Here is a 14488-nt window from a genome sequence, read left to right as displayed (position 1 = left end):
CTTACTATAAATAGACTACAACCTGTGTGTGTGTGTGCTCAGTCATATCTGACTCTTTTCTACCCCATGGATTATAGCCCAGCAGGCTCCTCTGTCAATGGAATTTTCCAGGCAAGAACACTGGAGTTGGGTGGCATTTCCTACCCCAGGAGATCTTCCTGACCCAGGGATCAAACATGTGTCTCTTGCATCTTCTGCAATGGCAGGTAGATTCTTTACCACTGTGCCAACTGGGAAGCCTAGAGATTTTCTAGTGCCTAGCTTAATTTCAGTCATCTCTCTCTGTGTAGTAACCAAAAATGTATCCATGTAAAATTTTTAATTAAGTTTATTTATTTTTGAAAGATAATTGCTTTACAGTATTGTGTTGGTTTCTGCCAAACATCAACATGAATCAGCGATATATATCTATACCTATGTCCCCTCCTTCTTGAACACCCCTCTATCCATGTAAATTTGTACCAGAATTTGTTTCTGTCTTTTATGTGGTTACCATTGCCAGTACTTTCTTATATTCTGGAAGACTATGTTCATAGAGTGGCTGAACATTGTACAAGTAATGCAAGTATTATAAAAGTGATACGGTGTGATGAGCTTGGAGGTTCTTGTCCACCCTGCTGCTGCTGCTGCTGCTAAGTCGCTTCAGTCATGTCCGACTCTGTGCGACCCCACAGATGGCAGCCCACCAGGCTCCCCTGTCCCTGGGAGTCTCCAGGCAAGAACACTGGAGTGGGTTGCCATTTCCTTCTCCAGTGCATAAAAGTGAAAAGTGGAAGTGAAGTCGCTCAGTTGTGTCCGACTCCTAGCGACCCCATGGACTGCAGCCTACCAGGCTCCTCCGTCCATGGGATTTTCCAGGCAAGAGTACTGGAGTGGGGTGCCATTGCCTTCTCCGCTTGTCCACCCTAAGACACTGGAATTCTGCATCTTCCTCTTCTTCTTTATTCAGCTGTGATGACACCATTCATGTTTCCACATTCTAGAATGTCATTTCTTTAGTGCATGGGAAGTGGGAATGTGTGTCTGTGAGTGAGTTGTTGTTGTTCAATAACTAAGTCATGTCCGACTCTGCAATCTCGTGAACTGCAATATGCCAGGCTTCCCTGTCCTTTACTATCTCCCAGAGTTAGCTCAGACTCCTATACATTGAGCCAGTGATGCCATCCAACCATCTCATCCTCTGTCACCCCTTCTCCTCTTGCCCTCAATCTTTCCCAGCATCAGTGTCTTTTCCAATGAGTCGGCTCTTCGTATCAGATGGCCAAAGTATTGGAGCTTCAGCTTCAACATTAGTCCTTCCAATGAATATTCAGGGTTGATTTCCTTTAAGATTAACTGAATGAGTTAGTGTATGCATAAAAACCATTCAGGAGAAAAATAACCAAGTTTTACATTCATTAGAAAATAACTGATTAATAAACTAATTTATCTTGGTTTAAATCATTCAGCTCCACAGGACACTGTGCAAACCTAACTCTGTCAACCTCACCCAGAAACCTGGGTGTGCTGTGTGAGGTGACAAGAGTTATTTTACAGTTGGAAAAATGGAAACGAGAAGAAGCTAGAGTCAAGAACCCAGGTCTCAGGCATTTGCGTTCCACAATGTTCTCAGCAAACTCCCATTTCTTCATGTTGTATTATACCTGATTTTGTTGATAGAGATCACTCAAGACCAAAGTTCCAAACTGCAAGAGCTGGTCATCATGAGGGCATGGGGGAACCCAGGACAAGACAGATGTTCAGCATAATACGGAGAACAGTTATGTAGTCTTCAGCAGATTTCGGTGTTATTTATATTTTGTCCACAAGATGGTAGCGTACACTTTCCATTTAATGTAAAGCTGGCCTGTGATTCTAATTTCCCAGAAAGTAGAGAATGGTTTGTGTTCAGTTGAGGTCAGCCGCTCACTCTGGATGTCCTTCAGTATTTGTGTGTGTGTAATGAACTGTTGATCTGGAGTATATTTAGCTCTGTTGTAGCAAGGTGGAGTTTCATCTGAAACAAAGAAAACCCAGAAATGTATTGCATTCCAAACTTTTTAAAGGAAATTTGAGAAGTGGGAATACTTTAGACATCTAAAAACCACACACCGAGTATCAGATACTGACATTTTCGAAAATACTACCTCAGTACATCATGCGAAAGACATTCAGGATGTCAAGTTCAATTAATCTTGGGTGAAATTTTTCACAGTATCGAAGTTCCTTCCATGAAACCAGTTCAAGAGGGCTATAGGAGGTTTCCCCTCAAATCCATGGGGAAAGCCAGACCTTAGATGCTATGAAATTTCCATGAGCTAAATAAGAGGGCAGCATCAGCAAGTTGGCCTGATCCTCTGCTGTGAACCTCCCTTCCTCATCCAGCCCTCATGCCAGAGGGACAAGACACAGATGGGAAAAACATCTGGGCCTGTCTGCCTCCATTGACCAGAGGGCCTCCTTTGAGGTTCAGGTCTTGGGCTCACATCATCTTTTTTTTTTTTTTAAACTCTTTTTAAAATGAGAAGCTCAAGTGGGATTCCCTTTCATCTTTCTGTATTATTTTCAAATTAAATTAGGTCTAATGCTCTGTATCAGAACCACAAAAGCAAGGCTCCAGGGCATCTAAGCGACTTCCCATTCTGTTGTCCAGAACAGCTGAGCACCCCACCTAAGAAAGAGAGAGGGAGATGAGCCAGGAACAGAATCTGGGCCAGGATAATGGCAGAGGGGCAGGAGGGGAGCCCCTACTGTCCCAACTTTGTGGTTGCCTTTCCAGTGGGCTCCAGAACCAGGTCAAGACTTCAGCCCTCCATGGTCATATGAGCTACCCATTCCATATTCCCTACTCCCCCAAAGGCCTCCTCTGATCTAAGCTAGAGAGCTCACCTCACTGCCCCGTTGATTTCCTCCAGTTTCTTGTCTGTCTGTTCTTTTCAGCTTCAGTAACTCTGACCTGAATCAGAAACCCCATAGCTCCTGCTTTGCACAGAAGAAGCATTCATGTGTCAAATGTTCTCTAAGAAGTGATGCAAATAGAGGGTGCGGTGAATTTTTTTTTTTTTTTTTTCAGGAGGTAAAGGAATACAGAGATGGGTGAAGAGACCATTAAAAGAGAGAGGAGAGTACTTTAAGATATAGAAAATGCTACTTCAAGTGTAACCATGGTTATGATTTGGTAACTCATCTGCTTTCCATAAAAACCGGAAATTTTCTCTTCGAGGTGAATACATTTTATCATCACATCTGCCTAATTATATGGAAAAGTCAATGGTAACTTAATGAGTTTTTCTGTTCTCCATAATCTTGATAGGGTTTTTTTTTTTTTTTTTTTTTTAATGTAGATCATACCTTAAATTATATGTGATGGACTGAATATCAGCAAGAAGAGTTCATCTCAATAATACCCCATTCTGATACTTCTAGAAGCCCTATACCTGCTTCTGTAGAGGACTATAAGGATCTGTTCATGTTAGGATGGAGCTGAGATGCTGCAGAAATGTCCGAGGATGGAAAAACCATGGAGAGAGAGAGGAAACAATGGGGAAGGGAGACCAGTGGAGGAAGGGCTGGTTCCTGGTGATTACTGCTGACTCAGTAGATGGACTGGAAAGGAACAATGGTGTGGCACCATCCCCTGAATTCTCTGCATTTTTGTGTTTGAATAACTATAAGATTGTTTTCCTTCTAGAAGTCTCTACTAATCTTTCTAGATAGTGTAAGACCAAATATGGGCTTCCCTGGTGGCTTAGATGGTAAAGAATCTGCCTATGATGCTGGAGACCCTTGACCCCTGGGTCAGAAAGATCCCTTGGAGAAAGGAATGGCTACCCACTCCAGTATTCTTGCCTGGAGAATTCCATGAACAGAGGAACCTGGTGGGCTATAGTCCATGGGGTTGCAAAGAGTCAGACATGACTGAGTGGCTACCACTACAAGGGCAAAAGGGAAGATTATAGAAACACAGTTCCTTAGGGTGGAGTTAACTGTTTCAAAGGACTCATCATTCTTCAAGTCCACTTGCTCACTCACTCAGTCACCTATTTATCATCTATCTATCTGGACTGTGCTATACATATCACCCTATAACATGCTCTTTTTATTTAATAATATATCATAAACCTCTTCCCAGGGGATTCAATATTTTTCCCTAAAATGGGATCTTTAATAGCTGCATTACATTCTATCACATGGAAGCACCAGTTTTTCATTTGCTTGGTTTTTTAGCCATTCCCTAGTTGGGCATCTAGGGCATTAAGCAGCAAATTCACTTGATTTAAGCAGGGCTTTCCTGGTGTCTCAGATGGTAAAGAATCTGCCTGCAGTGCAGAAGACCTGGGTTTGATCTCTGAGTTGGGAAGATCCCCTGGAGGAGGGCATGGCCAAACCCTGCAGTATTCTTGCCTGAAGAATTCCATGGACAGAGGAGCCTGGTAGGCCATATAGTACATGCGGTTGCAAAGAATCGAACATGACTGAGTAATACAAGCTGTCTGAAGATGAAGTGAAGATAGATCTCAAAGACATCGCCACCTCCTTGCCCACAGAGAAGGGAAAACAGGCTGGACTGAACAAGCTGAGGAGGAATACTAGCTCTGGATGGGTGAAGAGGCCACACCTTCCAACTCTGAGAGTCTCAGATTACAGCTGCCTGAGGAGTGAGCTCCCAGGCACCTAAAGTGGAGCAGGGCAGGAGGAAAAGGCAGACAAGCAACAGGATCGTAAGCTATTGTTCAAATCTCCTAAAACTGTAGACTTTTTTCCTTTGGAAAGTGGGGTCTTGGTTTTCTGCTCCAAAGGACAATGTGTGCTTGGCCTCACACTCACCTATAAAGGCAAGTATCAGTGGACCTCAGTTCACAGAAAGATTTATGTGTGGGAAACTGGTACTGCATGAGGCCCACACTTGAGATTTGCAGATGTTCCACACACAGTATCATTCCTCTGTGTGGTGAAAGTGAAGAAAATGTTCCGTTCTTAATTGAGAATCTAGGTGGAGTCACCCTGCAGGAGGCATGGCCCAAAAAAAACCCATGGATGTGGGAGGTGGGCCAGTGCCTGGACAGAATCACTCATGCAAGGAAATGAAATGGATGCTCTTTGTCTATGTGGAATGTGGAACAGATTCTCAATCTTATTACTATTGTTGTTAGATGCCCTCATTTCCTCTTTCACTTCAAATTTTGCACTTTTCAATAAAATATAAATTCTCTTCCACAGTTCTTGAGGTGAGGCATGCAAACAGGAAATCAGTGGGTTCCCATCTCTCTCTAATTCCCCCACCCCCACCACAGGCACCAGGCTGAGAAGCAACACAGAAAAGTTCAGGTAGGGGGACTTTCTTGACAGTCCAGGGTTATGACTCCAAGCTTCTACTGCAGAGGCGGTACAGGTTCCACCCCTGGTCAGAGAACTAAGTGAAAGTCACTCAGGGAACTAAGTGAAAGTCACTCAGTTGTGTCTGACTCTTTGCGACCCCATGGACTATACAGTCCATAGAGTTCTCTAGGCCAGAATCCTGGAGTGGGTAGCCTTTCCCTTCTCCAGGGGATCTTCCCAACCCAGGGATCAAACCCAGGTCTCCTGCATTGCAGGTGGATTCTTTACCAGCTGAGCCATGAGGGAAGCCCAAGAATATTGGTGTGGGTAGTCCATCCCTTCTCCAGTGGATCTTCTTGACCCAGGAATTGAACTGGGGTTTCCTGCATTGCAGGTGGATTCCTTACCAACTGAGCTATTGGCACAGGATCAGGGAACTAAGATCCCCTACCAAAAGCAAACTAACAAGCCAGTTCTGGTGGGCTTCAAGGGCTTCCCAGATGGCGCTCATGGTAAAGAACTCATCTGCCAATGCAGGAGACATAACATACGCAGGTTCCCTGGAATAGGAAATGGCAATCCACCCCAGTATTCTTGCCTGGAGAATCCCATGGACAGTGGAGCCTGGAGAGTTACAGTCCATAGGGTCGAAAGAGTCAGACACAACTGAAGCAACATAGCACACATGCAGGGTGGGCTTCAGTGGTTGTTTGTACTCACTCAGAAACAGGGAGTGCTGGGGTAAAGCACCAGGAAGAATGAACCAGAATATGCCTCCTGCCACCATCCCCATCTTTGAAATCGTAGCTCTGATTCAAATCAGTATTTGCTAATAAGCACCAGTTCCACGTCAGAGACTACTTTGGACTTGGTGATTGTGTCTCCTCAAAATTCATATGCTGAAACCCTAATTCCCAATGGGATGGGATTTGAAGATGGGTCCTTAGGGAGCTAATTAGATTTAAAGATGGTCAGAGATCATGAGAGTAGAGCTCCCAGGATGGGATTAGTGTCTTTATAAGCAGAAGAAAGGACGAGAGTTTGCTCTCTCTGCCTCTGTCTGTCTGTCCTTCTCTGCCACATGAGCATACAGCAAGACAGTGTCTGTCTGCAAACCATCCAGAAGGCCCTCGCCAGACACCAAATCTGCCAGCACCTTGATCCTGGACTTACTGGCTTCCAGAACTGTGATGATAAATGTCTGTTACATAAGCCACCCAGTCTACAGTGATTTGTCACAGCATCCCAGGCACAGTAAAACAAGGGCTGTACTAAAAGAATAATTAAAAGACACATTCACTTATGTACTCTAAAATATATATTTGTTGCCTACTGTATACCAGGCACTATGATGGGCACTGGGAGGACAATGGTGAAACAAATAAATATAGGAGCTACGCTTTCCATGAACCTGTCAGTCTAGTAGGCAATACAGATATTAGATTGAAAATGACTTTATCATTTTAGGATGTCACATTATTATACCACTTTTCCCAGATCCAAGTTCTAAAGTACCTAAGAGAGACAAGGAGTCAGACAGGTAAAGTCCATGCACTGCCTTATGACAGGTAAAGCTGTTTGGAGCATGTGGTTCGCTAAATCACCTAAGCCTGCTAATATGCCCCTGAATTGAATTTTCATGAAACTGCAGGCCTCCTTCACAGGCGAGTACAGTAGTTTAATCATCTAACTGAGAATCCCTGCAGGAAGACAGAGCCAAAATCATTCAGATCCTCTGCCAATAGCATGCATGCTCAGCTGTGTCTGACTGTTTATGACCCCATGGTGTAGCCCACAAGACTCCTCTGTCCATGGGATTTTCCCAGCAAGCATACTGGAATGGGTTGCCATTTCCTTCTTCAGGGGATCTTCTGAACCCAGGGATTGAACTCATGTCTCTTGGTCTCCTATATCAGGCAGGTGGATTCTTTACCAACTGCAATACCTGAGAAAACCCCCTGCCAACAATCTGGGACCACCTTCACCTCCTATCTGACCAGGAGCTAACCCAGGATGGCCCTGCCCTTTCTCTGGGCTTCTCCACCAAAGGAAAGAGCCCATTCCCTGGGTAAGCCCAATTGGCTAAGAACAAAAAGCCAGATGGTATAAGAGACCAGCTTGATTACTCTAGTGGAGATCCTTCCACAGAAAGTCAAAGCGATGAGGACTATACCTATTCCTTGTTGGCTCAGCTGGTAAAGAATCTGCCCACAGTACAGGAGACCCCAGTTTGATTCTTGGATTGGGAAGATCCCCTGGAGGAGGGCATGGCAACCCACCCCAGCATTTTTGCCTGGAAATCCCCATGGACAAAGGAGCCTGGAGGTGCAGAGTCAGACATGACTGAGTGACTAAGCACAGCACACACAGCACATACCTATTCCTTACTATTCTGATGAGCGCTTCAGAAGGGGAAGCCCAGGGTATCATGGGAGGACATCAGTTGAGGACTTAACTTACTCCAAGTGGGAGGGTGTGTGAGCAAGGTATGGTTCCTAGTCTCAGGTAGTTTGCAGGTTAACTCACAAGGAGAGAGACTCTTCAAACAACAGTAAGGATAAATTCTGTACTAGCATCATAAGTTAGAAACACAAGGAGCATGGAGGGACACACAATTGATGTTTGGTGACCACTGTTTACTGTTCTTTTAACTGTTCTTATGCATGAGATAATGTCATGCACAGATTGTCTACCATCTTAATATGAGAATAGAACAACTATAAAGTAAAGACCTCAGTCATACTAGGCACAAATTCCAAGTCTGAGTGGGTTTTTTGTTTGTTTTGTGTTTTGCTATTAAATCTGTTGGTTGTCTAAGAAACTACCAAATCAATTGAGCTTTATGGCATCACATAAACAAAATCCTAAATCCACCCAAAAGTGCAAACACATCTGAAAATACTTTTAAGGAGCTGTTTTTTATTATGAAATTAGTGCGTATTGGTTAAACATTTTAGAAAATACAGAAAATTTCCACCAGTGAACCTCATCCACGGTGATGGCTTTGATGAACTACTTCCTTTGCTTGTTATTATTTTTTCCTGTGCATAGTATTTATTTTGCTCTTTCAGTGATTTTGTCTTGTATGCAACTTTCTATTACCTGCAGTGGCTTAGCTCATTTGTGGACTATTATAAAATCTAAGACAAAGAATCTGTGAGAAAACAGTAAAGCTATCACAAATCAGTGAAAAGCTGCATTCAACTGCATATCTATTGAACGCCTATTCTGTACCAAGCACAGAATTGCAGAGCAACCTGCAGGCACACATGGAGTTAACTCTAACAAGAGGAAGCCCCGTCTCCTCCCCCAAACACTGGGGAGGGGCCAGCCCCCAGCTTGGTTCCCTGGCCCCTAACCCCTGCCTACAAGGGTTTGTGGCCCAACAAAGGAAATACTTGCGAGGGTCTGAGTTTTTATAAACTCAGGGCTGGAGACAGAGGGATTGGGTTAAAAAAAAAAGGAAAAGAGAGGGAGTAGACCTCAATTCCACTCCATTATGAAGAAAGGAGAGGAACAGGTAACAATTCCATTATTTAATCAGTTAATCCCTTGGCCATTTCCACCCAAGCAGTTAATATGTTATGATTCTTATTTTATTTTATAATTTTTAGAATTTCAGACAGTATACATGGAATGATAACTAGATTCCTAATTATAAAATAGAAGTTAAGTAAATAATGTTTACACTCAACCCACTTCCTATATTCTGTGGCTAGTATAGTTTTAACTTTGATTTGGGAATTCTCTATAAGATCTAGTTGTCTACCAGAACTACTCTCTGATTTCCTAGAGCTGCACAGGTGAGGTTTACTGGGAACCATCTACAGCTCTGATTCTTGGAATAGACTTTATTTATTATTTTTTGTAGGCATGGCAGACACTGCTAGTTGTTGGCCCAATGCTGATTCATTCTCCTTTCTTACTGAGTCTTGATTTAGTTGGGTGTAGAAATAGTCACAGCTAAAACTAAATTTCCCAACCTACCTTGCAGAGGAGGTTGCTTGTGTAACATGGTTCTGATCAATGAACTAATCACAGGCAGAAGTCACCAGGGGGGCTTCTCAGAAAGGCCACCAAATGGGGAAGAATCAGTAGGCAAGTGTCCCTTTTCCCTCATCTTCCTGCCTCCACGCAATGGCTGGAGTCCTGGCAGCATCTTGAGAGGGTCACATTAAGGACTGCAGTGGAGAAAGCTAGAAGGAACCAGGGTCCTTGAGCTGCCTCTCCAGCTCTGAACTGCCTGTCACTGAACTTCTTTTTATATGCGAGAAGAATAAACCTTATCTTATTTAGGCCATCACCAAATATTTGGATTTTCTGTTTTAGGTAGTCAAACAAGTTCATGACTAGTCAGTAGGTAATTGTTTTTATTGTCAATAGTTGTCAGATTTTTATTTACATGATTTTTTTAAAAATGTTCACTCCCTTGGAGTTTATTTTTATATTTGCTTACTTGGAGTTTAGTGGGCTTTTTGGAATCAAGGGCTTAAGACTTTTTCTAGGTAAAGAAAGTTTTAATTACTTTTAGCTTGCCCACTGTTCACTGCCCTCTGTATCCATCATCTTCACTTTCAAGCAGAACTGGACTGCAGTTAATTCGCAGAGCTACTGGCAAGCGCTGAGCAGGAATTCATCTAGGATAGCTCTCCTGGTCCACAATGTGTCCCACCTTTATGGCACGGTTCTCTGAAACTCTGAACTGCACAGTTCGAGCTGTCACCCCAACCGCTGGGTATCTGTTACCATCTCCTCTAGAGTACTTTGTTTGAGGGAATTCTACTCCCAGAATGTAAAAGCACAACAGTAACCAGATGACCACCACCATCATCCCTGTCCCACCAGGTCCGACCCTGCTTTCTGGAAAGAACACTTTGCAAAATGATACTGAAAGATGGAGCAGAGGACACCTTGGACTGCTATACGAAATACTGCATACTGGGTACCTTAAACAACCAACATTCATTCCTAATCGTTCTGGAGGCTGAGAAGTCCAAGATCAAGGTGCCAGCAATGTCTGGTGAGGGACTTCTGACTTGTACATGGCCATCTCCTCTGTATATCCTCACATGGTAGACAGAAGAGAGAGGAAACTCTCTATCTTCTTATAAAGGCACTGAAAGTAATATGATAGTCACTCAGTCATGTCCAACTCTTTGCGACTATAGCCCACCAGGTTCCTCTGTCCATGGAATTCTCCAAGCAAGAATACTGGAGTGGGTTGCCATTTCCCCCTCCAGGGGATCTTTCCGACCCAAGGATGGAACATGGGTCTCCTGCACTACAGGCAGATTCTTTACCATCTGAGCCACCCACCTGCCAATTATGAGAGCACAGCTACTGCTAAGTCACTTCAGTCGTGTCCGATTCTGTGTGACCCCATAGACAGCAGCCCACCAGGCTCCCCCGTCCCTGGGATTCTCCAGGCAAGAACACTGGAGTGGGTTGCCATTTCCTTCTCCAATGGAGAGAGCACTAATCCCATTGTAATAGCTCCACCCTCATGACCTAATTACTGCCCAAAGGCCAACCTCCAAATTCCATCATATTATGGTTTTAACTTGAATTTTGGGGAAAAGACAAATCTTCAGTCCAGAGCTGACAAGGTAGAAGACAACTATGGCCTCCTCAAAGCACAGAACCTATCTGATTTCAACATGGCTACCTGGTTTTCTAATGAGAATGAGATGGTTGGATGGCAACACCTACTCCATGGACATGAATCTGAGCAAACTCAAGGAGATAGTGAAGGTCAGGGAAGCCTGACCTGCTGCAGTTCATCAGGTCGCAGAGTCGGACATGACTTAGTGACTGAACAACACAAGAAAGATCCTGAGTCACAGAACCAGAGGGTAGAGAGTGGGAAAGGAATGAAATATTATCCCACCTTGCCCCATATTAGTCCAGGCTTTCTTAGTCTTGACTGGATGATGCATGGGTATGCCACTGATTGATTTTTATCAATCCAGTTCCACTGATCAGAAAATTATCAAAGATTCTAGGTTGTGTGTCAGTAGGAATGTTTAGTGTTGTGATTTTTTTCCCTCCAGGTACAATACCATAAAACTTTCATGTCTTTTTCCTGGAAGAAAAATCATATCACATACTAATGCTGTGATTTTTAAATACATTGTATAAGTTGTCATTGTGTTTTTAAAGACAAGTTGGAAGAGACTCCATCAGGAGCTATAGAATCATAAACCCATATAAATAAACCCCATAATAATCCAAAAAATGGCAGCCTATTTTATTAATCATTAGTTAAATATTCACTATAAAATATTTATAATTTATGCTATCAAAAAATAATCCCAAATATTATTTTTCTTAAGAAAGATTTACAAGAGGGAGATTATTGGGTAGGAGGTAGGATTATGATTAAAACTCTCAATATATATTAAAAACAATTGATCAAGCATCTTTAAAACTCATAATCTTACCTTTCTTAAATTCTTCTGGATCTTTTACAAACTACAGAAGTAGATGAAGTCTTCTTGACTAGTTTTTAATTCTCCTTTACTTTTTAATCTTTTTAGTAGCATCGTAAGATGTCTATGTCAGCTGGCCAAAAAGTTCGTAAAAACCCAAACCACATTTTGGCATTCTGATATCATTCTCATTGTTTACAGATAAGGAAACTATTGTTTAGAAGGGCCATTTGTCCAAGATCACAGAATAAATGAGTAGCAAATTAGAGGCAACTGAGTTAAAGCTGTCTCGGGAAGCCCAGGTTTCTCTGGCCTCAGATCCAATGCTCTTCCACCCCTCCGTGACCACGTCTCAAGCATTGTTATTTTGCACTTAGAGAAACTTGTACTCAGAAAGACACAAGAATTTGTCAAAGGCCACACAGCTAGGTAATGAAATAGATCCAGCTCTGCAATTCTTTATTAAATTGCTATTATTCAGGATCAATTTGTAATAAAAAATATAAGTAATACGAAGAACTAGTCAAATGCAGTTTAGATACAACATGCTGGAACTCTATGAGGCATAATTATGCTTATAATTTTATGGTCCCTAATAAAAGTTTCTCCCACATTCTCTCAGTGCACTCACTTTTCACTTAACCTTTCTTCTCTCAACAGAACATGGTAGAGTTTGAATTCATCCCTTACCTGAATCCAGACTTAGAGGAAGGGGCAATCAAGAAGGCAGATTTCAATGACAAAAGAATGATGAAAAGGAGAGCACCTTCCCCATGCACCATGCACCGTGTGAGGGGCAACTGGCACAGCTTGCCCAGGGAAAAATCCATTTTTGGAGTGACCTTTTCTACAAAAAGAATTTTCTTTCCCACCTTCACGCACTTGTCATTTTTATATGACTATGAGGGGGGCTTCTCAAGATATCTCTCCCCTTAACCTTTGTACTCTCTTTCATGTATTGTCCACACTGTGCTTTGAAAAATGGGATTCTTGTTCTCAATACAATGACTAGCCAGCAATTTCAGAAGCGTTTCATATCTTCCCAATTATAAAACTTAACTTTGCTATGAAAACATCTTTACAAAGACATCAATTAGGAAGCTAATGTCACAATGACCTGATCCGCCCCTGCTACTCTCTCCATCTTTACGTGGTTAAAGATGACAGTATCAGTTGTAAAAAAAATGACTCATCTGGAAAGCTGCAGCTCTGATGAAGACTGCAATGAGATAGCAAGGGGATTCCCACGTTACAGTTAAAGAGTTTGGGAGGTTTTCTCCCTCTCTCTGTCTCCAGGACCCACCCACCACTAGCCTCCCTTACTCCTTCTGTTCCCCCCACACACCAGATGCTACAATTGCTTGTGCTGTGCTGTGTGCTTAGTCACTCAGTCATGTCCAACTCTTGCAACCCCATGGGCTGTAGCCCGCCAGGCTCCTCTGTCCATGGGGATTCTCCAGGAAAAAATAATGGAGTGGGTAGCCATGTCCTTCTTCAGGGGATCTTCTCAACCCAGGGATCAAACCCAGGTCTCCTGCACTGCTTACCATCTGAGCCACCAGGGCAACTTAATGAGTGATTCCTAGGCTTTCTGTTTACTTCCCACCTCCTTCTATCACACTGAATCTTCATCTACCCACTGAGTGAATACATATTATGATGTTCGACTTAAACTTCATCTCTTCTTCAAAGCCTTTTAAAAAACTTTTCATGCTAAGAACTAATCATTTCCTTCTTTATAATCTCATTCCCATGGTTTACACAATTAGAAAAAATATCTTCACTGCACTAGGTGGTTTTCTTTTCCAATCTCTACCCTAGTTTGCAAGCTCTTTGAGAGCAGGAAAATGATGTGACTAAACAGCCTCAGCATCTACCACAGGGGTCAGCAAATTTTTTTCTGTAAAGGTCTAGATAGTGAATATTTTAGGTTCTGTGGGCCATATGATCTCGGCTGCAACGACTCAACTCTGCTGTTATTAATATAATGTAAAAGTAGCAAACACATAAACAAGTGGGTGTGGTACCTAATATTTTGTGGCAGCCTGGAAAATCAAACCAAACTTATACCCATCCTATGGATTTGTGAGTTATAAATCAAACTATCTTATTCAAACAGAGTTGATGAAACAATTAAGTTAAAAGTGACATTCTGTCAGGTTATAATTCTTGCTTAGGGTACTTGTAATAGTTCCCTAATGATACTCTAATGATTAGTGTGAACTTCAGTCAGTTTAGTTCAGTCGCTCAGTCGTGTCCGACTCTTCGCAACCCCATGAATCGCAGCACGCCAGGCCTCCCTGTCCATCACCAACTCCCGGAGTTCACTCAGACTCACGTCCATCAAGTCAGTGATGCCATCCAGCCATCCCATCCTCTGTCGCCCCCTTCTCCACCTGCTCCCAATCCCTCCCAGCATCAGAGTCTTTTCCAATGAGTCAACTCTTCGCATGAGGTGGCCAAAGTACTGGAGTTTCAGCTTTAGCATCATTCCCTCCAAAGAAATCCTAGGAGTGATCTCCTTCAGAATAGACTGGTTGGATCTCCTTGCAGTCCAAGGGACTCTCAAGAGTCTTCTCCAACACCACAGCTCAAAAGCATCAATTCTTCGGCACTCAGCCTTCTTCACAGTCCAACTCTCACATCCATACATGACCACAGGAAAAACCATAGCCTTGACTAGACAGACCTTTGTTGGCAAAGTAATGTCTCTGCTTTTCAATATGCTATCTAGGTTGGTCATAACTTTCTTTCCAAGGAGT

At 42.8% G+C, this 14488-nt stretch overlaps 1 long non-coding RNA gene across 1 annotated transcript in view; it reads right to left on the bottom strand.

Moving 5' to 3' along the window:
* Positions 1-310: 310 nt before the first annotated feature.
* LOC109559450 (uncharacterized) overlaps positions 311-14488 on the bottom strand; it is a 93791-nt gene continuing 79613 nt past the window's right edge. Inside the window, exon 4 of the long non-coding RNA XR_002180775.2 lies at positions 311-1996. This is a non-coding gene — a long non-coding RNA (uncharacterized lncRNA). The remainder of the gene's footprint in view (positions 1997-14488) is intronic.

The sequence above is a fragment of the Bos indicus genome, chromosome 5, assembly GCF_029378745.1.
Source record: "Bos indicus isolate NIAB-ARS_2022 breed Sahiwal x Tharparkar chromosome 5, NIAB-ARS_B.indTharparkar_mat_pri_1.0, whole genome shotgun sequence".
Lineage (NCBI taxonomy): Eukaryota > Metazoa > Chordata > Mammalia > Artiodactyla > Bovidae > Bos > Bos indicus.
The sequence above is the reverse complement of the archived record's forward strand: the minus strand, read 5'-3'. Positions and strand labels throughout refer to the sequence as shown.